The sequence below is a fragment of the Phalangium opilio genome, unplaced genomic scaffold, assembly GCF_054372755.1.
Source record: "Phalangium opilio isolate 3A_F unplaced genomic scaffold, DU_Popi_V2 ptg000009l_1, whole genome shotgun sequence".
Classification (NCBI taxonomy): Eukaryota; Metazoa; Arthropoda; class Arachnida; order Opiliones; family Phalangiidae; genus Phalangium; species Phalangium opilio.
Genome location: NW_028324146.1, coordinates 13248453 through 13274851, shown reverse-complemented (window position 1 = coordinate 13274851; position 26399 = coordinate 13248453). Strand labels below are relative to the sequence as shown.

General features: G+C 38.4%; 5 non-coding genes and 59 pseudogenes across 5 annotated transcripts; all 64 read left to right on the top strand.

The window, feature by feature from the left end:
• The first annotated feature begins 90 nt into the window (after positions 1-90).
• On the top strand, positions 91-209 carry LOC149715869 (5S ribosomal RNA). Its single transcript, XR_016373616.1, has one exon. It is a non-coding gene; the product is annotated as a 5S ribosomal RNA (ribosomal RNA).
• A 136-nt stretch (positions 210-345) lies between these two features.
• On the top strand, positions 346-464 carry LOC149715868 (5S ribosomal RNA). The gene has a single exon (XR_016374274.1). It is a non-coding gene; the product is annotated as a 5S ribosomal RNA (ribosomal RNA).
• Positions 465-601: 137 nt separating this feature from the next.
• Positions 602-720, top strand: LOC149715867 (5S ribosomal RNA). The gene has a single exon (XR_016372032.1). It is a non-coding gene; the product is annotated as a 5S ribosomal RNA (ribosomal RNA).
• Positions 721-854: 134 nt separating this feature from the next.
• Positions 855-973, top strand: LOC149715866 (5S ribosomal RNA). Its single transcript, XR_016374247.1, has one exon. It is a non-coding gene; the product is annotated as a 5S ribosomal RNA (ribosomal RNA).
• Positions 974-1335: 362 nt separating this feature from the next.
• On the top strand, positions 1336-1454 carry LOC149715865 (5S ribosomal RNA). The gene has a single exon (XR_016374222.1). It is a non-coding gene; the product is annotated as a 5S ribosomal RNA (ribosomal RNA).
• A 138-nt stretch (positions 1455-1592) lies between these two features.
• LOC149715864 (5S ribosomal RNA) lies at positions 1593-1711 on the top strand (annotated as a pseudogene).
• A 362-nt stretch (positions 1712-2073) lies between these two features.
• LOC149715863 (5S ribosomal RNA) lies at positions 2074-2192 on the top strand (annotated as a pseudogene).
• Positions 2193-2329: 137 nt separating this feature from the next.
• Positions 2330-2448, top strand: LOC149715862 (5S ribosomal RNA; annotated as a pseudogene).
• A 123-nt stretch (positions 2449-2571) lies between these two features.
• LOC149715861 (5S ribosomal RNA) lies at positions 2572-2690 on the top strand (annotated as a pseudogene).
• Positions 2691-2826: 136 nt separating this feature from the next.
• LOC149715860 (5S ribosomal RNA) lies at positions 2827-2945 on the top strand (annotated as a pseudogene).
• A 362-nt stretch (positions 2946-3307) lies between these two features.
• Positions 3308-3426, top strand: LOC149715859 (5S ribosomal RNA; annotated as a pseudogene).
• Positions 3427-3564: 138 nt separating this feature from the next.
• On the top strand, positions 3565-3683 carry LOC149715858 (5S ribosomal RNA; annotated as a pseudogene).
• Positions 3684-3805: 122 nt separating this feature from the next.
• On the top strand, positions 3806-3924 carry LOC149715857 (5S ribosomal RNA; annotated as a pseudogene).
• A 137-nt stretch (positions 3925-4061) lies between these two features.
• Positions 4062-4180, top strand: LOC149715856 (5S ribosomal RNA; annotated as a pseudogene).
• Positions 4181-4317: 137 nt separating this feature from the next.
• On the top strand, positions 4318-4420 carry LOC149715855 (5S ribosomal RNA; annotated as a pseudogene).
• Positions 4421-4542: 122 nt separating this feature from the next.
• LOC149715854 (5S ribosomal RNA) lies at positions 4543-4661 on the top strand (annotated as a pseudogene).
• Positions 4662-5022: 361 nt separating this feature from the next.
• LOC149715853 (5S ribosomal RNA) lies at positions 5023-5141 on the top strand (annotated as a pseudogene).
• Positions 5142-5279: 138 nt separating this feature from the next.
• Positions 5280-5398, top strand: LOC149715852 (5S ribosomal RNA; annotated as a pseudogene).
• A 122-nt stretch (positions 5399-5520) lies between these two features.
• On the top strand, positions 5521-5639 carry LOC149715851 (5S ribosomal RNA; annotated as a pseudogene).
• Positions 5640-5777: 138 nt separating this feature from the next.
• LOC149715850 (5S ribosomal RNA) lies at positions 5778-5880 on the top strand (annotated as a pseudogene).
• Positions 5881-6002: 122 nt separating this feature from the next.
• LOC149715849 (5S ribosomal RNA) lies at positions 6003-6121 on the top strand (annotated as a pseudogene).
• Positions 6122-6259: 138 nt separating this feature from the next.
• On the top strand, positions 6260-6378 carry LOC149715848 (5S ribosomal RNA; annotated as a pseudogene).
• A 137-nt stretch (positions 6379-6515) lies between these two features.
• Positions 6516-6634, top strand: LOC149715847 (5S ribosomal RNA; annotated as a pseudogene).
• Positions 6635-6771: 137 nt separating this feature from the next.
• On the top strand, positions 6772-6874 carry LOC149715846 (5S ribosomal RNA; annotated as a pseudogene).
• Positions 6875-7252: 378 nt separating this feature from the next.
• LOC149715845 (5S ribosomal RNA) lies at positions 7253-7355 on the top strand (annotated as a pseudogene).
• A 362-nt stretch (positions 7356-7717) lies between these two features.
• Positions 7718-7836, top strand: LOC149715844 (5S ribosomal RNA; annotated as a pseudogene).
• A 137-nt stretch (positions 7837-7973) lies between these two features.
• LOC149715843 (5S ribosomal RNA) lies at positions 7974-8092 on the top strand (annotated as a pseudogene).
• A 137-nt stretch (positions 8093-8229) lies between these two features.
• Positions 8230-8348, top strand: LOC149715842 (5S ribosomal RNA; annotated as a pseudogene).
• Positions 8349-8485: 137 nt separating this feature from the next.
• On the top strand, positions 8486-8604 carry LOC149715841 (5S ribosomal RNA; annotated as a pseudogene).
• A 122-nt stretch (positions 8605-8726) lies between these two features.
• LOC149715840 (5S ribosomal RNA) lies at positions 8727-8845 on the top strand (annotated as a pseudogene).
• A 362-nt stretch (positions 8846-9207) lies between these two features.
• On the top strand, positions 9208-9326 carry LOC149715839 (5S ribosomal RNA; annotated as a pseudogene).
• A 138-nt stretch (positions 9327-9464) lies between these two features.
• Positions 9465-9583, top strand: LOC149715838 (5S ribosomal RNA; annotated as a pseudogene).
• A 122-nt stretch (positions 9584-9705) lies between these two features.
• Positions 9706-9824, top strand: LOC149715837 (5S ribosomal RNA; annotated as a pseudogene).
• A 137-nt stretch (positions 9825-9961) lies between these two features.
• On the top strand, positions 9962-10080 carry LOC149715836 (5S ribosomal RNA; annotated as a pseudogene).
• Positions 10081-10217: 137 nt separating this feature from the next.
• LOC149715835 (5S ribosomal RNA) lies at positions 10218-10320 on the top strand (annotated as a pseudogene).
• A 122-nt stretch (positions 10321-10442) lies between these two features.
• Positions 10443-10561, top strand: LOC149715834 (5S ribosomal RNA; annotated as a pseudogene).
• A 361-nt stretch (positions 10562-10922) lies between these two features.
• On the top strand, positions 10923-11041 carry LOC149715833 (5S ribosomal RNA; annotated as a pseudogene).
• Positions 11042-11179: 138 nt separating this feature from the next.
• Positions 11180-11298, top strand: LOC149715832 (5S ribosomal RNA; annotated as a pseudogene).
• Positions 11299-11420: 122 nt separating this feature from the next.
• On the top strand, positions 11421-11539 carry LOC149715831 (5S ribosomal RNA; annotated as a pseudogene).
• Positions 11540-13548: 2009 nt separating this feature from the next.
• On the top strand, positions 13549-13667 carry LOC149715830 (5S ribosomal RNA; annotated as a pseudogene).
• Positions 13668-13789: 122 nt separating this feature from the next.
• Positions 13790-13908, top strand: LOC149715829 (5S ribosomal RNA; annotated as a pseudogene).
• A 137-nt stretch (positions 13909-14045) lies between these two features.
• Positions 14046-14164, top strand: LOC149715828 (5S ribosomal RNA; annotated as a pseudogene).
• Positions 14165-14301: 137 nt separating this feature from the next.
• LOC149715827 (5S ribosomal RNA) lies at positions 14302-14404 on the top strand (annotated as a pseudogene).
• Positions 14405-14526: 122 nt separating this feature from the next.
• On the top strand, positions 14527-14645 carry LOC149715826 (5S ribosomal RNA; annotated as a pseudogene).
• Positions 14646-15006: 361 nt separating this feature from the next.
• Positions 15007-15125, top strand: LOC149715825 (5S ribosomal RNA; annotated as a pseudogene).
• Positions 15126-15262: 137 nt separating this feature from the next.
• LOC149715824 (5S ribosomal RNA) lies at positions 15263-15381 on the top strand (annotated as a pseudogene).
• A 137-nt stretch (positions 15382-15518) lies between these two features.
• Positions 15519-15621, top strand: LOC149715823 (5S ribosomal RNA; annotated as a pseudogene).
• Positions 15622-15743: 122 nt separating this feature from the next.
• LOC149715822 (5S ribosomal RNA) lies at positions 15744-15862 on the top strand (annotated as a pseudogene).
• A 137-nt stretch (positions 15863-15999) lies between these two features.
• LOC149715821 (5S ribosomal RNA) lies at positions 16000-16102 on the top strand (annotated as a pseudogene).
• A 362-nt stretch (positions 16103-16464) lies between these two features.
• LOC149715820 (5S ribosomal RNA) lies at positions 16465-16583 on the top strand (annotated as a pseudogene).
• A 137-nt stretch (positions 16584-16720) lies between these two features.
• On the top strand, positions 16721-16839 carry LOC149715819 (5S ribosomal RNA; annotated as a pseudogene).
• A 137-nt stretch (positions 16840-16976) lies between these two features.
• LOC149715818 (5S ribosomal RNA) lies at positions 16977-17095 on the top strand (annotated as a pseudogene).
• A 137-nt stretch (positions 17096-17232) lies between these two features.
• On the top strand, positions 17233-17351 carry LOC149715817 (5S ribosomal RNA; annotated as a pseudogene).
• A 122-nt stretch (positions 17352-17473) lies between these two features.
• LOC149715816 (5S ribosomal RNA) lies at positions 17474-17592 on the top strand (annotated as a pseudogene).
• A 362-nt stretch (positions 17593-17954) lies between these two features.
• LOC149715815 (5S ribosomal RNA) lies at positions 17955-18073 on the top strand (annotated as a pseudogene).
• Positions 18074-18211: 138 nt separating this feature from the next.
• On the top strand, positions 18212-18330 carry LOC149715814 (5S ribosomal RNA; annotated as a pseudogene).
• A 122-nt stretch (positions 18331-18452) lies between these two features.
• On the top strand, positions 18453-18571 carry LOC149715813 (5S ribosomal RNA; annotated as a pseudogene).
• Positions 18572-18708: 137 nt separating this feature from the next.
• Positions 18709-18827, top strand: LOC149715812 (5S ribosomal RNA; annotated as a pseudogene).
• A 137-nt stretch (positions 18828-18964) lies between these two features.
• On the top strand, positions 18965-19067 carry LOC149715811 (5S ribosomal RNA; annotated as a pseudogene).
• A 122-nt stretch (positions 19068-19189) lies between these two features.
• Positions 19190-19308, top strand: LOC149715810 (5S ribosomal RNA; annotated as a pseudogene).
• A 361-nt stretch (positions 19309-19669) lies between these two features.
• On the top strand, positions 19670-19788 carry LOC149715809 (5S ribosomal RNA; annotated as a pseudogene).
• A 138-nt stretch (positions 19789-19926) lies between these two features.
• Positions 19927-20045, top strand: LOC149715808 (5S ribosomal RNA; annotated as a pseudogene).
• Positions 20046-20167: 122 nt separating this feature from the next.
• Positions 20168-20286, top strand: LOC149715807 (5S ribosomal RNA; annotated as a pseudogene).
• Positions 20287-20428: 142 nt separating this feature from the next.
• LOC149715806 (5S ribosomal RNA) lies at positions 20429-20542 on the top strand (annotated as a pseudogene).
• Positions 20543-26399: the final 5857 nt, after the last annotated feature.

The following is a 26399-nucleotide window of genomic DNA, read 5'->3' as shown; positions in this document are numbered from 1 at the left end:
CAGATATGAAAAAAGCAAACTTATCTTCTTTTTGTTATTGTTTTATAAAGATGAAGGTTAATTAAATTCGAATTATTAAATAGCACTCTCGGCAACGGCCATATCACGCTGAAAACACCGGTTCTCGTCCGATCACCGAAGTTAAGAAGCGTCGAGCGCAGTCAGTACTTGGGTGGGAGACCACTTAGGAACACTGCGTGCCGTTGGCTTTTTCACTTTTTTTCCTCTTTTAAATTCCAATAGATATGAAAAAAGCAAACATATTTTCTTTTTGTTATTGTTTTAAAAAGATGATGGTTAATTTGTCTCACTTAATTTAAATTCGAATTATTATCTAGCACTCTCGGCAACGGCCATATCACGCTGAAAACACCGGTTCTCGTCCGATCACCGAAGTTAAGAAGCGTCGAGCGCAGTCAGTACTTGGGAGGGAGACCACTTAGGAACACTGCGTGCCGTTGGCTTTTTCACTTTTTTTTCCTCTTTTAAATTGCAATAGATATGAAAAAAGCAAACATATTTTCTTTTTGTTATTGTTTTAAAAAGATGAAGGTTAATTTGTCTCACTTAATTTAAATTCGAATTATTATCTAGCATTCTCGGCAACGGCCATATCACGCTGAAAACACCGGTTCTCGTCCGATCACCGAAGTTAAGCAGCGTCGAGCGCAGTCAGTACTTGGGAGGGAGACCACTTAGGAACACTGCGTGCCGTTGGCTTTTTCACTTTTTTTTCCTCTTTTAAATTCCTATAGATATGAAAAAAGCAAACATATTTTCTTTTTGTTATTGTTTTAAAAAGATGGTCAATTTGTCTCACTTAATTTAAATTCGAATTATTATCTAGCACTCTCGGCAACGGCTATATCACGCTGAAAACACCGGTTCTCGTCGGATCACCGAAGTTAAGCAGCGTCGAGCGCAGTCAGTACTTGGGAGGGAGACCACTTAGGAACACTGCGTGCCGTTGGCTTTTTCACTTTTCTTTCCTCTTTTAAATTCCTATAGATATGAAAAAAGCAAACAAATTTTCTTTTTGTTATTGTTTTAAAAAGATGAAGGTCAATTTGTCTCACTTCATTTAAATTCGAATTATTATCTAGCACTCTCGGCAACGGCTATATCAAGCTGAAAACACCGGTTACCGTCCGATCACCGAAGTTAAGCAGCGTCGAGCGCAGTCAGTACTTAGAAACTCTGTGTGCCGTTGGCTTTTTCACTTTTGTTTCCTCTTTTAAATTCCATCAGATATGAAAAAAGCAAACTTATCTTCTTTTTGTTATTGTTTTATAAAGATGAAGGTTAATTAAATTCGAATTATTAAATAGCACTCTCGGCAACGGCCATATCACGCTGAAAACACCGGTTCTCGTCCGATAACCGAAGTTAAGCAGCGTCGAGCGCAGTCAGTACTTGGGAGGGAGACCACTTAGGAACACTGCGTGCCGTTGGCTTTTTCACTTTTTTTTTCCTCTTTTAAATTCCTATAGATATGAAAAAAGCAAACATATTTTCTTTTCGTTATTGTTTTAAAAAGATGAAGGTCAATTTGTCTCACTTAATTTAAATTCGAATTATTATCTAACACTCTCGGCAACGGCCATATCACGCTGAAAACACCGGTTCTCGTCGGATCACCGAAGTTAATCAGCGTCGAGCGCAGTCAGTACTTGGGAGGGAGACCACTTAGGAACACTGCGTGCCGTTGGCTTTTTCACTTTTTTTTCCTCTTTTAAATTCCAATAGATATGAAAAAAGCCAACATGTTTTCTTTTTGTTATTGTTTTAAAATGATGAAGGTTAATTTGTCTCACTTAATTTAAATTCGAATTATTAAATAAAACTCTCGGCAACGGCCATATCACGCTGAAAACACCGGTTCTCGTCCGATTACCGAAGTTAAGCAGCGTCGAGCGCATACAGTACTTGGGAATACTGTGTGCCGTTTGCTTTTTAACTTTTGTTTCCTCTTTCAAATTCCACCAGATATGAAAAAAGCAAACATATCTTCATTATGATATTGTTTTATAAAGATGAAAGCTAATTAAATTCAAATTATTAACTAGCACTCTCGGCAACGGCCATATCACGCTGAATACACCGGCTCTCGTCCGATAACCGAAGTTAAGCAGCGTCGAGCGCAGTCACTACTTGGGAGGGAGAACACTTAGGAACACTGCGTTCCGTTGGCTTTTTCACTTTTTTTTCCTCTTTTAAATTTTAATAGATATGAAAAAAGCAAACATGTTTTCTTTTTGTTATTGTTTTAAAATGATGAAGGTTAATTTGTCTCACTTAATTTAAATTCGAATTATTAACTAGCACCCTCGGCAACGGCCACATCACGCTGAAAACACCGGTTCACGTCCGATCACCGAAGTAAAGCAGCGTCGAGCGCATACAGTACTTGGGAGGGAGACCACTTAGGAACACTGCGTGCCGTTGGCTTTTTCACTTTTTTTTTCCTCTTTTAAATTCCAATAGATATGCAAAAAGCAAACATAACTTCTTTATGTTATTGTTTTATAAAGATGAAAGTAAATTAAATTCAAATTATTAACTAGCACTCTCGGCAACGGCCATATCACGCTGAATACACCGGTTCTCGTCCGATAACCGAAGTTAAGCAGCGTCGATCGCAGTCAGTACGTGGGAGGGAGACCACTTAGGAACACTGCGTGCCGTTGGCTTTTTCACTTTTTTTCCTCTTTTAGATTCCAATAGATATGAAAAAAGCAAACATATTTTCTTTTTGTTATTGTTTTAAAAAGATGAAGGTCAATTTGTCTCACTTAATTTAAATTCGAATTATTATCTAGCACTGTCGGAAACGGCCATATCACGCTGAAAGCACCGGTTCTCGTCGGATCACCGAAGTTAAGCAGCGTCGAGCGCAGTCAGTACTTGGGAGGGAGACCACTTAGGAACACTGCGTGCCGTTGGCTTTTTCACTTTTTTTTCCTCTTTTAAATTCCAATAGATATGAAAAAAGCCACCATGTTTTCTTTTTGTTATTGTTTTAAAATGATGAGGGTTAATTTGTCTCACTTAATTTAAATTCGAATTATTAAATAAAACTCTCGGCAACGGCCATATCACGCTGAAAACACCGGTTCTCGTCCGATTACCGAAGTTAAGCAGCGTCGAGCGCATACAGTACTTGGGAATACTGCGTGCCGTTTGCTTTTTAACTTTTGTTACCTCTTTCAAATTCCACCAGATATGAAAAAAGCAAACATATCTTCATTATGATATTGTTTTATAAAGATGAAAGTTAATTAAATTCAAATTATTAACTAGCACTCTCGGCAACGGCCATATCACGCTGAATACACCGGTTCTCGTCCGATAACCGAAGTTAAGCAGCGTCGAGCGCAGTCACTACTTGGGAGGGAGACCACTTAGGAACACTGCGTTCCGTTGGCTTTTTCACTTTTTTTTCCTCTTTTAAATTTTAATAGATATGAAAAAAAGCAAACATGTTTTCTTTTTGTTATTGTTTTAAAATGATGAAGGTTAATTTGTCTCACTTAATTTAAATTCGAATTATTAACTAGCACCCTCGGCAACGGCCACATCACGCTGAAAACACCGGTTCACGTCCGATCACCGAAGTTAAGCAGCGTCGAGCGCATACAGTACTTGGGAGGGAGACCACTTAGGAACACTGCGTGCCGTTGGCTTTTTCACTTTTTTTTCCTCTTTTAAATTCCAATAGATATGCAAAAAGCAAACATAACTTCTTTTTGTTATTGTTTTATAAAGATGAAAGTAAATTAAATTCAAATTATTAACTAGCACTCTCGGCAACGGCCATATCACGCTGAATACACCGGTTCTCGTCCGATAACCGAAGTTAAGCAGCGTCGAGCGCAGTCACTACTTGGGAGGGAGACCACTTAGGAACACTGCGTTCCGTTGGCTTTTTCACTTTTTTTTCCTCTTTTAAATTTTAATATATATGAAAAAAGCAAACATGTTTTCTTTTTGTTATTGTTTTCAAATGATGAAGGTTAATTTGTCTCACTTAATTTAAATTCGAATTATTAACTAGCACTCTCGGCAACGGCCATATCACGCTGAATACACCGGTTCTCGTCCGTTCACCGAAGTTAAGCAGCGTCGAGCGCATACAGTACTTTAGAGGGAGACCACTTAGGAACACTGCGTGCCGTTTGCTTTTTCACTTTTTTTTCCTCTTTTAAATTTTAATAGATAAGAAAAAAGCAAACATGTTTTCTTTTTGTTATTGTTTTAAAATGATGAAGGTTAATTTGTCTCACTTAATTTAAATTCGAATTATTAACTAGCACTCTCGGCAATGGCCATATCACGCTGAAAACACCGGTTCTCGTCCGATCACCGAAGTTAAGCAGCGTCGAGCGCATACAGTACTTGGGAATACTGCGTGCCGTTTGCTTTTTCACTTTTGTTTCCTCTTTCAAATTCCACCAGATATGAAAAAAGCAAACATATCTTCTTTTTGATATTGTTTTATAAAGATGAAAGTTAATTAAATTCAAATTATTAACTAGCACTCTCGGCAACGGCCATATCACGCTGAATACACCGGTTCTCGTCCGATCACCGAAGTTAAGCAGCGTCAAGCGCAGTCAGTACTTGGGAGGGAGACTACTTAGGAACACTGCATGCCGTTGGCTTTTTCACTTTTTTTCCTCTTTTAAATTTTAATAGATATGAAAAAAGCAAACATGTTTTCTTTTTGTTATTGTTTTAAAATGATGAAGGTTAATTTGTCTCACTTAATTTAAATTCGAATTATTAACTAGCACTCTCGGCAACGGCCATATCACGCTGAAAACACCGGTTCTCGTCCGATTACCGAAGTTAAGCAGCGTCGAGCGCATACAGTACTTGGGAATACTGCGTGCCGTTTGCTTTTTAACTTTTGTTACCTCTTTCAAATTCCACTAGATATGAAAAAAGCAAACATATCTTCATTATGATATTGTTTTATAAAGATGAAAGTTAATTAAAATCAAATTATTAACTAGCACTCTCGGCAACGGCCATATCACGCTGAATACACCGGTTCTCGTCCGATAACCGAAGTTAAGCAGCGTCGAGCGCAGTCACTACTTGGAAGGGAGACCACTTAGGAACACTGCGTTCCGTTGGCTTTTTCACTTTTTTTTCCTCTTTTAAATTTTAATAGATATGAAAAAAAGCAAACATGTTTTCTTTTTGTTATTGTTTTAAAATGATGAAGGTTAATTTGTCTCACTTAATTTAAATTCGAATTATTAACTAGCACCCTCGGCAACGGCCACATCACGCTGAAAACACCGGTTCACGTCCGATCACCGAAGTTAAGCAGCGTCGAGCGCATACAGTACTTGGGAGGGAGACCACTTAGGAACACTGCGTGCCGTTGGCTTTTTCACTTTTTTTTCCTCTTTTAAATTCCAATAGATATGCAAAAAGCAAACATAACTTCTTTTTGTTATTGTTTTATAAAGATGAAAGTAAATTAAATTCAAATTATTAACTAGCACTCTCGGCAACGGCCATATCACGCTGAATACACCGGTTCTCGTCCGATAACCGAAGTTAAGCAGCTTCGAGCGCAGTCACTACTTGGGAGGGAGACCACTTAGGAACACTGCGTTCCGTTGGCTTTTTCACTTTTTTTTTCCTCTTTTAAATTTTAATAGATAAGAAAAAAGCAAACATGTTTTCTTTTTGTTATTGTTTTAAAATGATGAAGGTTAATTTGTCTCACTTAATTTAAATTCGAATTATTAACTAGCACTCTCGGCAACGGCCATATCACGCTGAAAACACCGGTTCTCGTCCGATCACCGAAGTTAAGCAGCGTCGAGCGCATACAGTACTTGGGAATACTGCGTGCCGTTTGCTTTTTCACTTTTGTTTCCTCTTTCAAATTCCACCAGATATGAAAAAAGCAAACATATCTTCATTATGATATTGTTTTATAAAGATGAAAGTTAATTAAAATCAAATTATTAACTAGCACTCTCGGCAACGGCCATATCACGCTGAATACACCGGTTCTCGTCCGATAACCGAAGTTAAGCAGCGTCGAGCGCAGTCACTACTTGGAAGGGAGACCACTTAGGAACACTGCGTTCCGTTGGCTTTTTCACTTTTTTTTCCTCTTTTAAATTTTAATAGATATGAAAAAAAGCAAACATGTTTTCTTTTTGTTATTGTTTTAAAATGATGAAGGTTAATTTGTCTCACTTAATTTAAATTCGAATTATTAACTAGCACCCTCGGCAACGGCCACATCACGCTGAAAACACCGGTTCACGTCCGATCACCGAAGTTAAGCAGCGTCGAGCGCATACAGTACTTGGGAGGGAGACCACTTAGGAACACTGCGTTCCGTTGGCTTTTTCACTTTTTTTTCCTCTTTTAAATTTTAATAGATATGAAAAAAGCAAACATGTTTTCTTTTTGTTATTGTTTTCAAATGATGAAGGTTAATTTGTCTCACTTAATTTAAATTCGAATTATTAACTAGCACTCTCGGCAACGGCCATATCACGCTGAATACACCGGTTCTCGTCCGTTCACCGAAGTTAAGCAGCGTCGAGCGCATACAGTACTTTAGAGGGAGACCACTTAGGAACACTGCGTGCCGTTTGCTTTTTCACTTTTTTTTCCTCTTTTAAATTTTAATAGATAAGAAAAAAGCAAACATGTTTTCTTTTTGTTATTGTTTTAAAATGATGAAGGTTAATTTGTCTCACTTAATTTAAATTCGAATTATTAACTAGCACTCTCGGCAACGGCCATATCACGCTGAAAACACCGGTTCTCGTCCGATCACCGAAGTTAAGCAGCGTCGAGCGCATACAGTACTTGGGAATACTGCGTGCCGTTTCCTTTTTCACTTTTGTTTCCTCTTTCAAATTCCACCAGATATGAAAAAAGCAAACATATCTTCTTTTTGATATTGTTTTATAAAGATGAAAGTTAATTAAATTCAAATTATTAACTAGCACTCTCGGCAACGGCCATATCACGCTGAATAGACCGTTTCTCGTCCGATCACCGAAGTTAAGCAGCGTCAAGCGCAGTCAGTGCTTGGGAGGGAGACTACTTAGGAACACTGCATGCCGTTGGCTTTTTCACTTTTTTTTCCTCTTTTAAATTTTAATAGATATGAAAAAAGCAAACATGTTTTCTTTTTGTTATTGTTTTAAAATGATGAAGGTTAATTTGTCTCACTTAATTTAAATTCGAATTATTAACTAGCACTCTCGGCAACGGCCATATCACGCTGAAAACACCGGTTCTCGTCCGATCACCGAAGTTAAGCAGCGTCGAGCGCATACAGTACTCGGGAATACTGCGTGCCGTTTGCTTTTTCACTTTTGTTTCCTCTTTCAAATTCCACCAGATAAGAAAAAAGCAAACATATCTTCTTTTTGATATTGTTTTAAAAAGATGAAGGTCAATTTGTCTCACTTCATTTAAATTCGAATTATTATCTAGCACTCTCGGCAACGGCTATATCAAGCTGAAAACACCGGTTACCGTCCGATCACCGAAGTTAAGCAGCGTCGAGCGCAGTCAGTACTTAGAAACTCTGCGTGCCGTTGGCTTTTTCACTTTTGTTTCCTCTTTTAAATTCCATCAGATATGAAAAAAGCAAACTTATCTTCTTTTTGTTATTGTTTTATAAAGATGAAGGTTAATTAAATTCGAATTATTAAATAGCACTCTCGGCAACGGCCATATCACGCTGAATACACCGGTTCTCGTCCGATAACCGAAGTTAAGCAGCTTCGAGCGCAGTCACTACTTGGGAGGGAGACCACTTAGGAACACTGCGTGCCGTTGGCTTTTTCACTTTTTTTTCCTCTTTTAAATTCCTATAGATATGAAAAAAGCAAACATATTTTCTTTTCGTTATTGTTTTAAAAAGATGAAGGTCAATTTGTCTCACTTAATTTAAATTCGAATTATTATCTAACACTCTCGGCAACGGCCATATCACGCTGAAAACACCGGTTCTCGTCGGATCACCGAAGTTAATCAGCGTCGAGCGCAGTCAGTACTTGGGAGGGAGACCACTTAGGAACACTGCGTGCCGTTGGCTTTTTCACTTTTTTTTCCTCTTTTAAATTTTAATAGATATGAAAAAAGCAAACATGTTTTCTTTTTGTTATTGTTTTAAAATGATGAGGGTTAATTTGTCTCACTTAATTTAAATTCAAATTATTAACTAGCACTCTCGGCAACGGCCATATCACGCTGAATACACCGGCTCTCGTCCGATAACCGAAGTTAAGCAGCGTCGAGCGCAGTCACTACTTGGGAGGGAGAACACTTAGGAACACTGCGTTCCGTTGGCTTTTTCACTTTTTTTTCCTCTTTTAAATTTTAATAGATATGAAAAAAGCAAACATGTTTTCTTTTTGTTATTGTTTTAAAATGATGAAGGTTAATTTGTCTCACTTAATTTAAATTCGAATTATTAACTAGCACCCTCGGCAACGGCCACATCACGCTGAAAACACCGGTTCACGTCCGATCACCGAAGTTAAGCAGCGTCGAGCGCATACAGTACTTGGGAGGGAGACCACTTAGGAACACTGCGTGCCGTTGGCTTTTTCACTTTTTTTTCCTCTTTTAAATTCCAATAGATATGCAAAAAGCAAACATAACTTCTTTATGTTATTGTTTTATAAAGATGAAAGTAAATTAAATTCAAATTATTAACTAGCACTCTCGGCAACGGCCATATCACGCTGAATACACCGGTTCTCGTCCGATAACCGAAGTTAAGCAGCGTCGATCGCAGTCAGTACGTGGGAGGGAGACCACTTAGGAACACTGCGTGCCGTTGGCTTTTTCACTTTTTTTTCCTCTTTTAAATTCCAATAGATATGAAAAAAGCAAACATATTTTCTTTTTGTTATTGTTTTAAAAAGATGAAGGTTAATTTGTCTCACTTAATTTAAATTCGAATTATTAAATAAAACTCTCGGCAACGGCCATATCACGCTGAAAACACCGGTTCTCGTCCGATTACCGAAGTTAAGCAGCGTCGAGCGCATACAGTACTTGGGAATACTGCGTGCCGTTTGCTTTTTAACTTTTGTTACCTCTTTCAAATTCCACCAGATATGAAAAAAGCAAACATATCTTCATTATGATATTGTTTTATAAAGATGAAAGTTAATTAAATTCAAATTATTAACTAGCACTCTCGGCAACGGCCATATCACGCTGAATACACCGGTTCTCGTCCGATAACCGAAGTTAAGCAGCGTCGAGCGCAGTCACTACTTGGGAGGGAGACCACTTAGGAACACTGCGTTCCGTTGGCTTTTTCACTTTTTTTTCCTCTTTTAAATTTTAATAGATATGAAAAAAAGCAAACATGTTTTCTTTTTGTTATTGTTTTAAAATGATGAAGGTTAATTTGTCTCACTTAATTTAAATTCGAATTATTAACTAGCACCCTCGGCAACGGCCACATCACGCTGAAAACACCGGTTCACGTCCGATCACCGAAGTTAAGCAGCGTCGAGCGCATACAGTACTTGGGAGGGAGACCACTTAGGAACACTGCGTGCCGTTGGCTTTTTCACTTTTTTTTCCTCTTTTAAATTCCAATAGATATGCAAAAAGCAAACATAACTTCTTTTTGTTATTGTTTTATAAAGATGAAAGTAAATTAAATTCAAATTATTAACTAGCACTCTCGGCAACGGCCATATCACGCTGAATACACCGGTTCTCGTCCGATAACCGAAGTTAAGCAGCGTCGAGCGCAGTCACTACTTGGGAGGGAGACCACTTAGGAACACTGCGTTCCGTTGGCTTTTTCACTTTTTTTTCCTCTTTTAAATTTTAATAGATATGAAAAAAGCAAACATGTTTTCTTTTTGTTATTGTTTTCAAATGATGAAGGTTAATTTGTCTCACTTAATTTAAATTCGAATTATTAACTAGCACTCTCGGCAACGGCCATATCACGCTGAATACACCGGTTCTCGTCCGTTCACCGAAGTTAAGCAGCGTCGAGCGCATACAGTACTTTAGAGGGAGACCACTTAGGAACACTGCGTGCCGTTTGCTTTTTCACTTTTTTTTCCTCTTTTAAATTTTAATAGATAAGAAAAAAGCAAACATGTTTTCTTTTTGTTATTGTTTTAAAATGATGAAGGTTAATTTGTCTCACTTAATTTAAATTCGAATTATTAACTAGCACTCTCGGCAACGGCCATATCACGCTGAAAACACCGGTTCTCGTCCGATCACCGAAGTTAAGCAGCGTCGAGCGCATACAGTACTTGGGAATACTGCGTGCCGTTTGCTTTTTCACTTTTGTTTCCTCTTTCAAATTCCACCAGATATGAAAAAAGCAAACATATCTTCTTTTTGATATTGTTTTATAAAGATGAAAGTTAATTAAATTCAAATTATTAACTAGCACTCTCGGCAACGGCCATATCACGCTGAATACACCGGTTCTCGTCCGATCACCGAAGTTAAGCAGCGTCAAGCGCAGTCAGTACTTGGGAGGGAGACTACTTAGGAACACTGCATGCCGTTGGCTTTTTCACTTTTTTTCCTCTTTTAAATTTTAATAGATAAGAAAAAAGCAAACATGTTTTCTTTTTGTTATTGTTTTAAAATGATGAAGGTTAATTTGTCTCACTTAATTTAAATTCGAATTATTAACTAGCACTCTCGGCAACGGCCATATCAAGCTGAAAACACCGGTTCTCGTCCGATTACCGAAGTTAAGCAGCGTCGAGCGCATACAGTACTTGGGAATACTGCGTGCCGTTTGCTTTTTAACTTTTGTTACCTCTTTCAAATTCCACTAGATATGAAAAAAGCAAACATATCTTCATTATGATATTGTTTTATAAAGATGAAAGTTAATTAAAATCAAATTATTAACTAGCACTCTCGGCAACGGCCATATCACGCTGAATACACCGGTTCTCGTCCGATAACCGAAGTTAAGCAGCGTCGAGCGCAGTCACTACTTGGAAGGGAGACCACTTAGGAACACTGCGTTCCGTTGGCTTTTTCACTTTTTTTTCCTCTTTTAAATTTTAATAGATATGAAAAAAAGCAAACATGTTTTCTTTTTGTTATTGTTTTAAAATGATGAAGGTTAATTTGTCTCACTTAATTTAAATTCGAATTATTAACTAGCACCCTCGGCAACGGCCACATCACGCTGAAAACACCGGTTCACGTCCGATCACCGAAGTTAAGCAGCGTCGAGCGCATACAGTACTTGGGAGGGAGACCACTTAGGAACACTGCGTGCCGTTTGCTTTTTAACTTTTGTTACCTCTTTCAAATTCCACCAGATATGAAAAAAGCAAACATATCTTCATTATGATATTGTTTTATAAAGATGAAAGTTAATTAAATTCAAATTATTAACTAGCACTCTCGGCAACGGCCATATCACGCTGAATACACCGGTTCTCGTCCGATAACCGAAGTTAAGCAGCGTCGAGCGCAGTCACTACTTGGAAGGGAGACCACTTAGGAACACTGCGTTCCGTTGGCTTTTTCACTTTTTTTTCCTCTTTTAAATTTTAATAGATATGAAAAAAAGCAAACATGTTTTCTTTTTACCTCTCCGAGTGACGTATGTCACGGAGAGGTTCTAAATTCGACGTGTCTGTCTGTCTGTCTGTCTGTCTGTCTGTCTGTCTGTCTGTCTGTCTGTCTGTCTGTCTGTCCGTTGTTATACCCACGTGACCGCGTTCGCAGTTTGCAGATCGGAGCAAACGTGTATTCAATTTCCAGACCGCATTTACAGTCCCGGAAATTGTATTCCACTTACAGGCTATAACTCCATTGTCTGTCTAACAACTGTTCATTTGTCCACCCCACATGGACACCAGTCTGAACTTTCTAGCTTCTAAACACCACCATCTTCTAGTCTTTCGCCCATTCCACATGGACACCAGTCTGTACACCTGGCTTCTAACACCACTATCTTCTGGTCTTTGTTTTTGTCCATCCCACATGGACACCAGTCTGTACACCTGGTTTCTAACACAACCATCTTCTGGTCTTTGTTTTTGTCCATCCCACATGGACACCAGTCTGTACACCTGGCTTCTAACACCACCAACATCCTTAAGGTTAAGACATACGCGGCGATCGGCTAGGGTTACGAGAAACGTCTAGCCTTCCAATGGAGGGGTCTTCCTCCAAGGTTCACGCAATTGCGATGTTCTTATCTACAGCCGCGATTCGAATCCCTTATATACTACCTATTTGAGTAAGTCGAAGCAACCGGCGTATGCTTCATTTCAAACGCCAATATTAGTCAAGTCTCTCTAGAATGTTTAATTGTTCTTTATCAAAACGATGTAACGTTCAATAAGGCAAACAACTGACGAAGAAAATATTTAATATTAATTATATTTATTTTAATATTTAAGATAATCTTGTTTCTCATCTCAAAATTAATACGGAAAGAGTTAAAAAGCAGCTTATTTTTTTGTCTGTGTGTGTCCGTCCGTTGTTACACTAGTGCGTCGCGTTAGCAGTTAGCCTTGTGTTGATGTGTTAAGAAATCATACAGAACCTTAATATTCCCTTTTTACATAATATAAAGTGAATATGTGGAAGTATTTTTCGTAATTATGATGCATTTAGTAGTTTTGTAGCTTTAAAGCTCTGTTTCATTTTGATATTCCAAAGATTTTTTTTAATATTGTTATTTGAAATGGCTGTTTATATATTACTTAAGCTATACGACATCTGTATATAGAATAATCCTTGGTTTAGTGACTTCATGAAGAAACCTAAGACCTAGACTCCGGCGGGTAAAACAAGTATTATCCGCAATAGGCTTAGTGAAACAAAGTGTAAATTATTGAGGCCTGAAGTGAAGTAAACTTTTGGCTTTGATTTTCGTGTCTGAAATGAAGAGACATTAACGGTTCAGAGTGAGTCGAAAGTTAAATACACTCTTAAATAATCAGGTAAAGATTTTATAATAGAAGAAAAGATCATGGTGGCAATTAGATTAGTAAAAGGGCTAGTGGTAAACGAGTAGCTACAGACTTTTTATTCTCTTTACGGTGCGCTATGACTATTAGTGCGTCTGGGTATAATTTAGCTTTGGTGTTATTTAACGTTAACATTCGTGTTGGCAAACTAAGAATATTGTTGAGGTGAGACGAGACGATTGTGTTTACACTGAAAACCAGTTGTGAATGTAGCTACCAGAATATAGGGTAAACAGCTGAAGCGTAGACTTCATTTCCTGTTCTTTTCCCCATTGACTGATTTCCATGTGTCCAAGATTTATCCTTATTGGATGTAAAATGTCGTCTACTTTACTGTTTGCTATGTTTGGAATACTACTTCAATATTTCGTAAATTTTTACTTCAAAAAAGTGAAATAACTCCATATCTGGGTAAATAAGTTTGTAGTAGTAGACCTCTTGACTCGGAGAGGTAATATTTTGGTTTTCCCAACTTGTTGTTATTGTTTTAAAATGATGAAGGTTAATTTGTCTCACTTAATTTAAATTCGAATTATTAACTAGCACCCTCGGCAACGGCCACATCACGCTGAAAACACCGGTTCACGTCCGATCACCGAAGTTAAGCAGCGTCGAGCGCATACAGTACTTGGGAGGGAGACCACTTAGGAACACTGCGTGCCGTTGGCTTTTTCACTTTTTTTTCCTCTTTTAAATTCCAATAGATATGCAAAAAGCAAACATAACTTCTTTTTGTTATTGTTTTATAAAGATGAAAGTAAATTAAATTCAAATTATTAACTAGCACTCTCGGCAACGGCCATATCACGCTGAATACACCGGTTCTCGTCCGATAACCGAAGTTAAGCAGCTTCGAGCGCAGTCACTACTTGGGAGGGAGACCACTTAGGAACACTGCGTTCCGTTCGCTTTTTCACTTTTTTTTCCTCTTTTAAATTTTAATAGATATGAAAAAAGCAAACATGTTTTCTTTTTGTTATTGTTTTCAAATGATGAAGGTTAATTTGTCTCACTTAATTTAAATTCGAATTATTAACTAGCACTCTCGGCAACGGCCATATCACGCTGAATACACCGGTTCTCGTCCGTTCACCGAAGTTAAGCAGCGTCGAGCGCATACAATACTTTAGAGGGAGACCACTTAGGAACACTGCGTGCCGTTTGCTTTTTCACTTTTTTTTCCTCTTTTAAATTTTAATAGATAAGAAAAAAGCAAACATGTTTTCTTTTTGTTATTGTTTTAAAATTATGAAGGTTAATTTGTCTCACTTAATTTAAATTCGAATTATTAACTAGCACTCTCGGCAACGGCCATATCACGCTGAAACCACCGGTTCTCGTCCGATCACCGAAGTTAAGCAGCGTCGAGCGCATACAGTACTTGGGAATACTGCGTGCCGTTTGCTTTTTCACTTTTGTTTCCTCTTTCAAATTCCACCAGATATGAAAAAAGCAAACATATCTTCTTTTTGATATTGTTTTATAAAGATGAAAGTTAATTAAATTCAAATTATTAACTAGCACTCTCGGCAACGGCCATATCACGCTGAATACACCGGTTCTCGTCCGATCACCGAAGTTAAGCAGCGTCAAGCGCAGTCAGTACTTGGGAGGGAGACTACTTAGGAACACTGCATGCCGTTGGCTTTTTCACTTTTTTTCCTCTTTTAAATTTTAATAGATATGAAAAAAGCAAACATGTTTTCTTTTTGTTATTGTTTTAAAATGATGAAGGTTAATTTGTCTCACTTAATTTAAATTCGAATTATTAACTAGCACTCTCGGCAACGGCCATATCACGCTGAAAACACCGGTTCTCGTCCGATTACCGAAGTTAAGCAGCGTCGAGCGCATACAGTACTTGGGAATACTGCGTGCCGTTTGCTTTTTCACTTTTGTTTCCTCTTTCAAATTCCACCAGATATGAAAAAAGCAAACATATGTTCATTTTGATATTGTTTTATAAAGATGAAATTTAATTAAAATCAAATTATTAACTAGCACTCTCGGCAACGGCCATATCACGCTGAATACACCGGTTCTCGTCCGATAACCGAAGTTAAGCAGCGTCGAGCGCAGTCACTACTTGGAAGGGAGACCACTTAGGAACACTGCGTTCCGTTGGCTTTTTCACTTTTTTTTCCTCTTTTAAATTTTAATAGATATGAAAAAAGCAAACATGTTTTCTTTTTGTTATTGTTTTCAAATGATGAAGGTTAATTTGTCTCACTTAATTTAAATTCGAATTATTAACTAGCACTCTCGGCAACGGCCATATCACGCTGAATACACCGGTTCTCGTCCGTTCACCGAAGTTAAGCAGCGTCGAGCGCATACAGTACTTTAGAGGGAGACCACTTAGGAACACTGCGTGCCGTTTGCTTTTTCACTTTTTTTTCCTCTTTTAAATTTTAATAGATAAGAAAAAAGCAAACATGTTTTCTTTTTGTTATTGTTTTAAAATGATGAAGGTTAATTTGTCTCACTTAATTTAAATTCGAATTATTAACTAGCACTCTCGGCAACGGCCATATCACGCTGAAAACACCGGTTCTCGTCCGATCACCGAAGTTAAGCAGCGTCGAGCGCATACAGTACTTGGGAATACTGCGTGCCGTTTCCTTTTTCACTTTTGTTTCCTCTTTCAAATTCCACCAGATATGAAAAAAGCAAACATATCTTCTTTTTGATATTGTTTTATAAAGATGAAAGTTAATTAAATTCAAATTATTAACTAGCACTCTCGGCAACGGCCATATCACGCTGAATAGACCGTTTCTCGTCCGATCACCGAAGTTAAGCAGCGTCAAGCGCAGTCAGTACTTGGGAGGGAGACTACTTAGGAACACTGCATGCCGTTGGCTTTTTCACTTTTTTTTCCTCTTTTAAATTTTAATAGATATGAAAAAAGCAAACATGTTTTCTTTTTGTTATTGTTTTAAAATGATGAAGGTTAATTTGTCTCACTTAATTTAAATTCGAATTATTAACTAGCACTCTCGGCAACGGCCATATCACGCTGAAAACACCGGTTCTCGTCCGATCACCGAAGTTAAGCAGCGTCGAGCGCATACAGTACTCGGGAATACTGCGTGCCGTTTGCTTTTTCACTTTTGTTTCCTCTTTCAAATTCCACCAGATAAGAAAAAAGCAAACATATCTTCTTTTTGATATTGTTTTAAAAAGATGAAGGTCAATTTGTCTCACTTCATTTAAATTCGAATTATTATCTAGCACTCTCGGCAACGGCTATATCAAGCTGAAAACACCGGTTACCGTCCGATCACCGAAGTTAAGCAGCGTCGAGCGCAGTCAGTACTTAGAAACTCTGCGTGCCGTTGGCTTTTTCACTTTTGTTTCCTCTTTTAAATTCCATCAGATATGAAAAAAGCAAACTTATCTTCTTTTTGTTATTGTTTTATAAAGATGAAGGTTAATTAAATTCGAATTATTAAATAGCACTCTCGGCAACGGCCATATCACGCTGAATACACCGGTTCTCGTCCGATAACCGAAGTTAAGCAGCTTCGAGCGCAGTCACTACTTGGGAGGGAGACCACTTAGGAACACTGCGTGCCGTTGGCTTTTTCACTTTTTTTTCCTCTTTTAAATTCCTATAGATATGAAAAAAGCAAACATATTTTCTTTTCGTTATTGTTTTAAAAAGATGAAGGTCAATTTGTCTCACTTAATTTAAATTCGAATTATTATCTAACACTCTCGGCAACGGCCATATCACGCTGAAAACACCGGTTCTCGTCGGATCACCGAAGTTAATCAGCGTCGAGCGCAGTCAGTACTTGGGAGGGAGACCACTTAGGAACACTGCGTGCCGTTGGCTTTTTCACTTTTTTTTCCTCTTTTAAATTTTAATAGATATGAAAAAAGCAAACATGTTTTCTTTTTGTTATTGTTTTAAAATGATGAGGGTTAATTTGTCTCACTTAATTTAAATTCAAATTATTAACTAGCACTCTCGGCAACGGCCATATCACGCTGAATACACCGGCTCTCGTCCGATAACCGAAGTTAAGCAGCGTCGAGCGCAGTCACTACTTGGGAGGGAGAACACTTAGGAACACTGCGTTCCGTTGGCTTTTTCACTTTTTTTTCCTCTTTTAAATTTTAATAGATATGAAAAAAGCAAACATGTTTTCTTTTTGTTATTGTTTTAAAATGATGAAGGTTAATTTGTCTCACTTAATTTAAATTCGAATTATTAACTAGCACCCTCGGCAACGGCCACATCACGCTGAAAACACCGGTTCACGTCCGATCACCGAAGTTAAGCAGCGTCGAGCGCATACAGTACTTGGGAGGGAGACCACTTAGGAACACTGCGTGCCGTTGGCTTTTTCACTTTTTTTTCCTCTTTTAAATTCCAATAGATATGCAAAAAGCAAACATAACTTCTTTATGTTATTGTTTTATAAAGATGAAAGTAAATTAAATTCAAATTATTAACTAGCACTCTCGGCAACGGCCATATCACGCTGAATACACCGGTTCTCGTCCGATAACCGAAGTTAAGCAGCGTCGATCGCAGTCAGTACGTGGGAGGGAGACCACTTAGGAACACTGCGTGCCGTTGGCTTTTTCACTTTTTTTTCCTCTTTTAAATTCCAATAGATATGAAAAAAGCAAACATATTTTCTTTTTGTTATTGTTTTAAAAAGATGAAGGTTAATTTGTCTCACTTAATTTAAATTCGAATTATTAAATAAAACTCTCGGCAACGGCCATATCACGCTGAAAACACCGGTTCTCGTCCGATTACCGAAGTTAAGCAGCGTCGAGCGCATACAGTACTTGGGAATACTGCGTGCCGTTTGCTTTTTAACTTTTGTTACCTCTTTCAAATTCCACCAGATATGAAAAAAGCAAACATATCTTCATTATGATATTGTTTTATAAAGATGAAAGTTAATTAAATTCAAATTATTAACTAGCACTCTCGGCAACGGCCATATCACGCTGAATACACCGGTTCTCGTCCGATAACCGAAGTTAAGCAGCGTCGAGCGCAGTCACTACTTGGGAGGGAGACCACTTAGGAACACTGCGTTCCGTTGGCTTTTTCACTTTTTTTTCCTCTTTTAAATTTTAATAGATATGAAAAAAAGCAAACATGTTTTCTTTTTGTTATTGTTTTAAAATGATGAAGGTTAATTTGTCTCACTTAATTTAAATTCGAATTATTAACTAGCACCCTCGGCAACGGCCACATCACGCTGAAAACACCGGTTCACGTCCGATCACCGAAGTTAAGCAGCGTCGAGCGCATACAGTACTTGGGAGGGAGACCACTTAGGAACACTGCGTGCCGTTGGCTTTTTCACTTTTTTTTCCTCTTTTAAATTCCAATAGATATGCAAAAAGCAAACATAACTTCTTTTTGTTATTGTTTTATAAAGATGAAAGTAAATTAAATTCAAATTATTAACTAGCACTCTCGGCAACGGCCATATCACGCTGAATACACCGGTTCTCGTCCGATAACCGAAGTTAAGCAGCGTCGAGCGCAGTCACTACTTGGGAGGGAGACCACTTAGGAACACTGCGTTCCGTTGGCTTTTTCACTTTTTTTTCCTCTTTTAAATTTTAATAGATATGAAAAAAGCAAACATGTTTTCTTTTTGTTATTGTTTTCAAATGATGAAGGTTAATTTGTCTCACTTAATTTAAATTCGAATTATTAACTAGCACTCTCGGCAACGGCCATATCACGCTGAATACACCGGTTCTCGTCCGTTCACCGAAGTTAAGCAGCGTCGAGCGCATACAGTACTTTAGAGGTAGACCACTTAGGAACACTGCGTGCCGTTTGCTTTTTCACTTTTTTTTCCTCTTTTAAATTTTAATAGATAAGAAAAAAGCAAACATGTTTTCTTTTTGTTATTGTTTTAAAATGATGAAGGTTAATTTGTCTCACTTAATTTAAATTCGAATTATTAACTAGCACTCTCGGCAACGGCCATATCACGCTGAAAACACCGGTTCTCGTCCGATCACCGAAGTTAAGCAGCGTCGAGCGCATACAGTACTTGGGAATACTGCGTGCCGTTTGCTTTTTCACTTTTGTTTCCTCTTTCAAATTCCACCAGATATGAAAAAAGCAAACATATCTTCTTTTTGATATTGTTTTATAAAGATGAAAGTTAATTAAATTCAAATTATTAACTAGCACTCTCGGCAACGGCCATATCACGCTGAATACACCGGTTCTCGTCCGATCACCGAAGTTAAGCAGCGTCAAGCGCAGTCAGTACTTGGGAGGGAGACTACTTAGGAACACTGCATGCCGTTGGCTTTTTCACTTTTTTTCCTCTTTTAAATTTTAATAGATAAGAAAAAAGCAAACATGTTTTCTTTTTGTTATTGTTTTAAAATGATGAAGGTTAATTTGTCTCACTTAATTTAAATTCGAATTATTAACTAGCACTCTCGGCAACGGCCATATCAAGCTGAAAACACCGGTTCTCGTCCGATTACCGAAGTTAAGCAGCGTCGAGCGCATACAGTACTTGGGAATACTGCGTGCCGTTTGCTTTTTAACTTTTGTTACCTCTTTCAAATTCCACTAGATATGAAAAAAGCAAACATATCTTCATTATGATATTGTTTTATAAAGATGAAAGTTAATTAAAATCAAATTATTAACTAGCACTCTCGGCAACGGCCATATCACGCTGAATACACCGGTTCTCGTCCGATAACCGAAGTTAAGCAGCGTCGAGCGCAGTCACTACTTGGAAGGGAGACCACTTAGGAACACTGCGTTCCGTTGGCTTTTTCACTTTTTTTTCCTCTTTTAAATTTTAATAGATATGAAAAAAAGCAAACATGTTTTCTTTTTGTTATTGTTTTAAAATGATGAAGGTTAATTTGTCTCACTTAATTTAAATTCGAATTATTAACTAGCACCCTCGGCAACGGCCACATCACGCTGAAAACACCGGTTCACGTCCGATCACCGAAGTTAAGCAGCGTCGAGCGCATACAGTACTTGGGAGGGAGACCACTTAGGAACACTGCGTGCCGTTGGCTTTTTCACTTTTTTTTCCTCTTTTAAATTCCAATAGATATGCAAAAAGCAAACATAACTTCTTTTTGTTATTGTTTTATAAAGATGAAAGTAAATTAAATTCAAATTATTAACTAGCACTCTCGGCAACGGCCATATCACGCTGAATACACCGGTTCTCGTCCGATAACCGAAGTTAAGCAGCTTCGAGCGCAGTCACTACTTGGGAGGGAGACCACTTAGGAACACTGCGTTCCGTTGGCTTTTTCACTTTTTTTTCCTCTTTTAAATTTTAATAGATATGAAAAAAGCAAACATGTTTTCTTTTTGTTATTGTTTTCAAATGATGAAGGTTAATTTGTCTCACTTAATTTAAATTCGAATTATTAACTAGCACTCTCGGCAACGGCCATATCACGCTGAATACACCGGTTCTCGTCCGTTCACCGAAGTTAAGCAGCGTCGAGCGCATACAGTACTTTAGAGGGAGACCACTTAGGAACACTGCGTGCCGAATTATAAATAAATAAGTTGACGACGATATTGAGGTAGCCTCAAGTTTAAAGTATCCTTGTATGGGGATCAAAGAGTACTATAACATATCCAAAGGAGATCGCAGTATCTCTTGTAGAACAAGAGTTATGAGCCTCCAAAGTTTAGTGCAAAAATCATAAGTAACATAATAAAAATAAGTGAGACGATACCAAAGTTGACGAACATTTTGCTTAATATCTCGGCCCCTGTTTGTCGTAGCTCAATGTTTTTAAAATGGTTAGATGGGGGACAATTGGACTAAAACATACTCAAAGGACATCCCCGTATCTCAGTAGAAACAGAGTTACGAGCCTGCAAAGTATAGTCTAATGCATTTCCTATGGAGGGGTTGTTTGTTTACGTTTAGCTTAATTACTCGGCCCCTGTTTGTCGTAGCTCAATGTTTTTAGCATGGTTAGATGGGGGACAAATTGGACTATGACATACTCAAAGGATATCCCCGTATCTCCAGTAGAAACAGAGTTACGAGCCTGCAAAGTATAGTCTAACTCATTTCCTATGGAGGGGGTTTGTTTCTTTACGTTTTGCTTAAGTACTCGGCCCCTGTTTGTCGTAGCCCAAAGTTTTTATTATGGTTAGATGGGGGACAAACTGGACTAAAACATACTCAAAGGACATCCCCGTATATCCAGTAGAAACAGAGTTACGAGCCTGCAATGTATAGTCTAATGCATTTCCTATGGAGGGGTTGTTTGTTTACGTTTAGCTTAATTACTCAACCCCTGTTTGTCGTAGCCCAAAGTTTTTAGTATGGTTAGATGGGGGATAATTTGGACTATAACATATCCTAAGGACATCCCCGTATCTCTAGTAGACACAGAGTTATGGGCCTGCAAAGTATAGTCTAATGCATTTCCTATGGACGGGTTGTTTGTTTACGTTTAGCTTAATTACTCGGCCCCTGTTTGTCGTAGCTCAATGTTTTTAGCATGGTTAGATGGGGGACAAATTGGACTATAACATACTCAAAGGACATCCCCGTATCTCCAGTAGAAACAGAGTTACGAGCCTGCAAAGTATAGTCTAACTCATTTCCTATGGAGGGGGTTTGTTTCTTTACGTTTTGCTTAAGTACTCGGCCCCTGTTTGTCGTAGCCCAAAGTTTTTAGTATGGTTAGATGGGGGACAAATTGGACAATAACATACTCAAAAGACATCCCCGTATCTCCAGTAGAAACAGAGTTACGAGCCTGCAATATATAGTCTAATGCATTTCCTATGGAGGGGTTGTTTGTTTACGTTTAGCTTAATTACTCGGCCCCTGTTTGTCGTAGCTCAATGTTTTTAGCATGGTTAGATGGGGGACAAATTGGACTATGACATACTCAAAGGACATCCCCGTATCTCCAGTAGAAACAGAGTTACGAGCCTGCAAAGTATAGTCTAACTCATTTCCTATGGAGGGGGTTTGTTTCTTTACGTTTTGCTTAAGTACTCGGCCCCTGTTTGTCGTAGCCCAAAGTTTTTATTATGGTTAGATGGGGGACAAACTGGACTAAAACATACTCAAAGGACATCCCCGTATATCCAGTAGAAACAGAGTTACGAGCCTGCAATATATAGTCTAATGCATTTCCTATGGAGGGGTTGTTTGTTTACGTTTAGCTTAATTACTCGGCCCCTGTTTGTCGTAGCCCAAAGTTTTTAGTATGGTTAGATGGGGGATAATTTGGACTATAACATATCCTAAGGACATCCCCGTATCTCTAGTAGACACAGAGTTATGGGCCTGCAAAGTATAGTCTAATGCATTTCCTATGGACGGGTTGTTTGTTTACGTTTAGCTTAATTACTCGGCCCCTGTTTGTCGTAGCTCAATGTTTTTAGCATGGTTAGATGGGGGACAAATTGGACTATAACATACTCAAAGGACATCCCCGTATCTCCAGTAGAAACAGAGTAACGAGCCTGCAAAGTATAGTCTAACTCATTTCCTATGGAGGGGGTTTGTTTCTTTACGTTTTGCTTAAGTACTCGGCCCCTGTTTGTCGTAGCCCAAAGTTTTTATTATGGTTAGATGGGGGACAAATTGGACTAAAACATACTCAAAGGACATCCCCGTATCTCCAGTAGAAACAGAGTTACGAGCCTGCAAAGTTTATTTTCAAAAATCAAAAGTAACCTTCTAACAATAAGTGAGACAATAAATAAGTTGACGACGATATTGAGGTAGCCTCAAGTTTAAAGTATCCTTGTATGGGGATCAAAGAGTACTATAACATATCCAAAGGAGATCGCAGTATCTCTTGTAGAACAAGAGTTATGAGCCTCCAAAGTTTAGTGCAAAAATCATAAGTAACATAATAAAAATAAGTGAGACGATACCAAAGTTGACGAACATTTTGCTTAATATCTCGGCCCCTGTTTGTCGTAGCTCAATGTTTTTAAAATGGTTAGATGGGGGACAAATTGGACTAAAACATACTCAAAGGACATCCCCGTATCTCAGTAGAAACAGAGTAACGGGCCTGCAAAGTATAGTCTAACTCATTTCCTATGGAGGGGGTTTGTTTCTTTACGTTTTGCTTAAGTACTCGGCCCCTGTTTGTCGTAGCCCAAAGTTTTTATTATGGTTAGATGGGGGACAAATTGGACAATAACATACTCAAAGGACATCCCCGTATCTCCAGTAGAAACAGAGTTACGAGCCTGCAATGTATAGTCTAATGCATTTCCTATGGAGGGGTTGTTTGTTTACGTTTAGCTTAATTACTCGGCCCCTGTTTGTCGTAGCCCAAAGTTTTTAGTATGGTTAGATGGGGGATAATTTGGACTATAACATATCCTAAGGACATCCCCGTATCTCTAGTAGACACAGAGTTATGGGCCTGCAAAGTATAGTCTAATGCATTTCCTAAGGAGGGGTTGTTTGTTTACGTTTGACTTAATTACTCGGCCCCTGTTTGTCGTTGCCCAAAGTTTTTATTATGGTTAGATGGGGGACAAATTGGACTAAAACATACTCAAAGGACATCCCCGTATATCCAGTAGAAACAGAGTTACGAGCCTGCAATGTATAGTCTAATGCATTTCCTAAGGAGGGGTTGTTTGTTTACGTTTAGCTTAACTACTCGGCCCCTGTTTGTCGTAGCCCAAAGTTTTTAGTATGGTTAGATGGGGGACAAATTGGACAATAACATACTCAAAGGACATCCCCGTATCTATAGTAGAAACAGAGTTACGAGCCTGCAAAGTTTATTTTCAAAAATCAAAAGTAACCTTCTAACAATAAGTGAGACAATAAATAAGTTGACGACGATATTGAGGTAGCCTCAAGTTTAAAGTATCCTTGTATGGGGATCAAAGAGTACTATAACATATCCAAAGGAGATCCCAGTATCTCTTGTAGAACAAGAGTTATGAGCCTCCAAAGTTTAGTGCAAAAATCATAAGTAACATAATAAAAATAAGTGAGACGATACCAAAGTTGACGAACATTTTGCTTAATATCTCGGCCCCTGTTTGTCGTAGCTCAATGTTTTTAAAATGGTTAGATGGGGGACAAATTGGACTAAAACATACTCAAAGGACATCCCCGTATCTCAGTAGAAACAGAGTAACGAGCCTGCAAAGTATAGTCTAACTCATTTCCTATGGAGGGGGTTTGTTTCTTTACGTTTTGCTTAAGTACTCGGCCCCTGTTTGTCGTAGCCCAAAGTTTTTATTATGGTTAGATGGGGGACAAATTGGACTAAAACATACTCAAAGGACATCCCCGTATATCCAGTAGAAACAGAGTTACGAGCCTGCAATGTATAGTCTAATGCATTTCCTATGGAGGGGTTGTTTGTTTACGTTTAGCTTAATTACTCGGCCCCTGTTTGTCGTAGCCCAAAGTTTTTAGTATGGTTAGATGGGGGATAATTTGGACTATAACATATCCTAAGGACATCCCCGTATCTCTAGTAGACACAGAGTTATGGGCCTGCAAAGTATAGTCTAATGCATTTCCTATGGACGGGTTGTTTGTTTACGTTTAGCTTAATTACTCGGCCCCTGTTTGTCGTAGCTCAATGTTTTTAGCATGGTTAGATGGGGGACAAATTGGACTATAACATACTCAAAGGACATCCCCGTATCTCCAGTAGAAACAGAGTAACGAGCCTGCAAAATATAGTCTAACTCATTTCCTATGGAGGGGGTTTGTTTCTTTACGTTTTGCTTAAGTACTCGGCCCCTGTTTGTCGTAGCCCAAAGTTTATATTATGGTTAGATGGGGGACAAATTGGACTAAAACATACTCAAAGGACATCCCCGTATCTCCAGTAGAAACAGAGTTACGAGCCTGCAAATTTTATTTTCAAAAATCAAAAGTAACCTTCTAACAATAAGTGAGACAATAAATAAGTTGACGACGATATTGAGGTAGCCTCAAGTTTAAAGTATCCTTGTATGGGGATCAAAGAGTACTATAACATATCCAAAGGAGATCCCAGTATCTCTTGTAGAACAAGAGTTATGAGCCTCCAAAGTTTAGTGCAAAAATCATAAGTAACATAATAAAAATAAATGAGACGATACCAAAGTTGACGAACATTTTGCTTAATATCTCGGCCCCTGTTTGTCGTAGCTCAATGTTTTTAAAATGGTTAGATGGGGGACAAATTGGACTAAAACATACTCAAAGGACATCCCCGTATCTCAGTAGAAACAGAGTAACGAGCCTGCAAAGTATAGTCTAACTCATTTCCTATGGAGGGGGTTTGTTTCTTTACGTTTTGCTTAAGTACTCGGCCCCTGTTTGTCGTAGCCCAAAGTTTTTATTATGGTTAGATGGGGGACAAATTGGACTAAAACATACTCAAAGGACATCCCCGTATATCCAGTAGAAACAGAGTTACGAGCCTGCAATGTATAGTCTAATGCATTTCCTAAGGAGGGGTTGTTTGTTTACGTTTAGCTTAACTACTCGGCCCCTGTTTGTCGTAGCCCAAAGTTTTTAGTATGGTTAGATGGGGGACAAATTGGACAATAACATACTCAAAGGACATCCCCGTATCTCCAGTAGAAACAGAGTTACGAGCCTGCAATGTATAGTCTAATGCATTTCCTATGGAGGGGTTGTTTGTTTACGTTTAGCTTAATTACTCGGCCCCTGTTTGTCGTAGCCCAAAGTTTTTAGTATGGTTAGATGGGGGATAAATTGGACTATAACATATCCTAAGGACATCCCCGTATCTCTAGTAGACACAGAGTTATGGGCCTGCAAAGTATAGTCTAATGCATTTCCTAAGGAGGGGTTGTTTGTTTACGTTTGGCTTAATTACTCGGCCCCTGTTTGTCGTAGCCCAAAGTTTTTATTATGGTTAGATGGGGGACAAATTGGACTAAAACATACTCAAAGGACATCCCCGTATATCCAGTAGAAACAGAGTTACGAGCCTGCAATGTATAGTCTAATGCATTTCCTAAGGAGGGGTTGTTTGTTTACGTTTAGCTTAACTACTCGGCCCCTGTTTGTCGTAGCCCAAAGTTTTTAGTATGGTTAGATGGGGGACAAATTGGACAATAACATACTCAAAGGACATCCCCGTATCTCCAGTAGAAACAGAGTTACGAGCCTGCAATGTATAGTCTAATGCATTTCCTATGGAGGGGTTGTTTGTTTACGTTTAGCTTAATTACTCGGCCCCTGTTTGTCGTAGCCCAAAGTTTTTAGTATGGTTAGATGGGGGATAATTTGGACTATAACATATCCTAAGGACATCCCCGTATCTCTAGTAGACACAGAGTTATGGGCCTGCAAAGTATAGTCTAATGCATTTCCTAAGGAGGGGTTGTTTGTTTACGTTTGACTTAATTACTCGGCCCCTGTTTGTCGT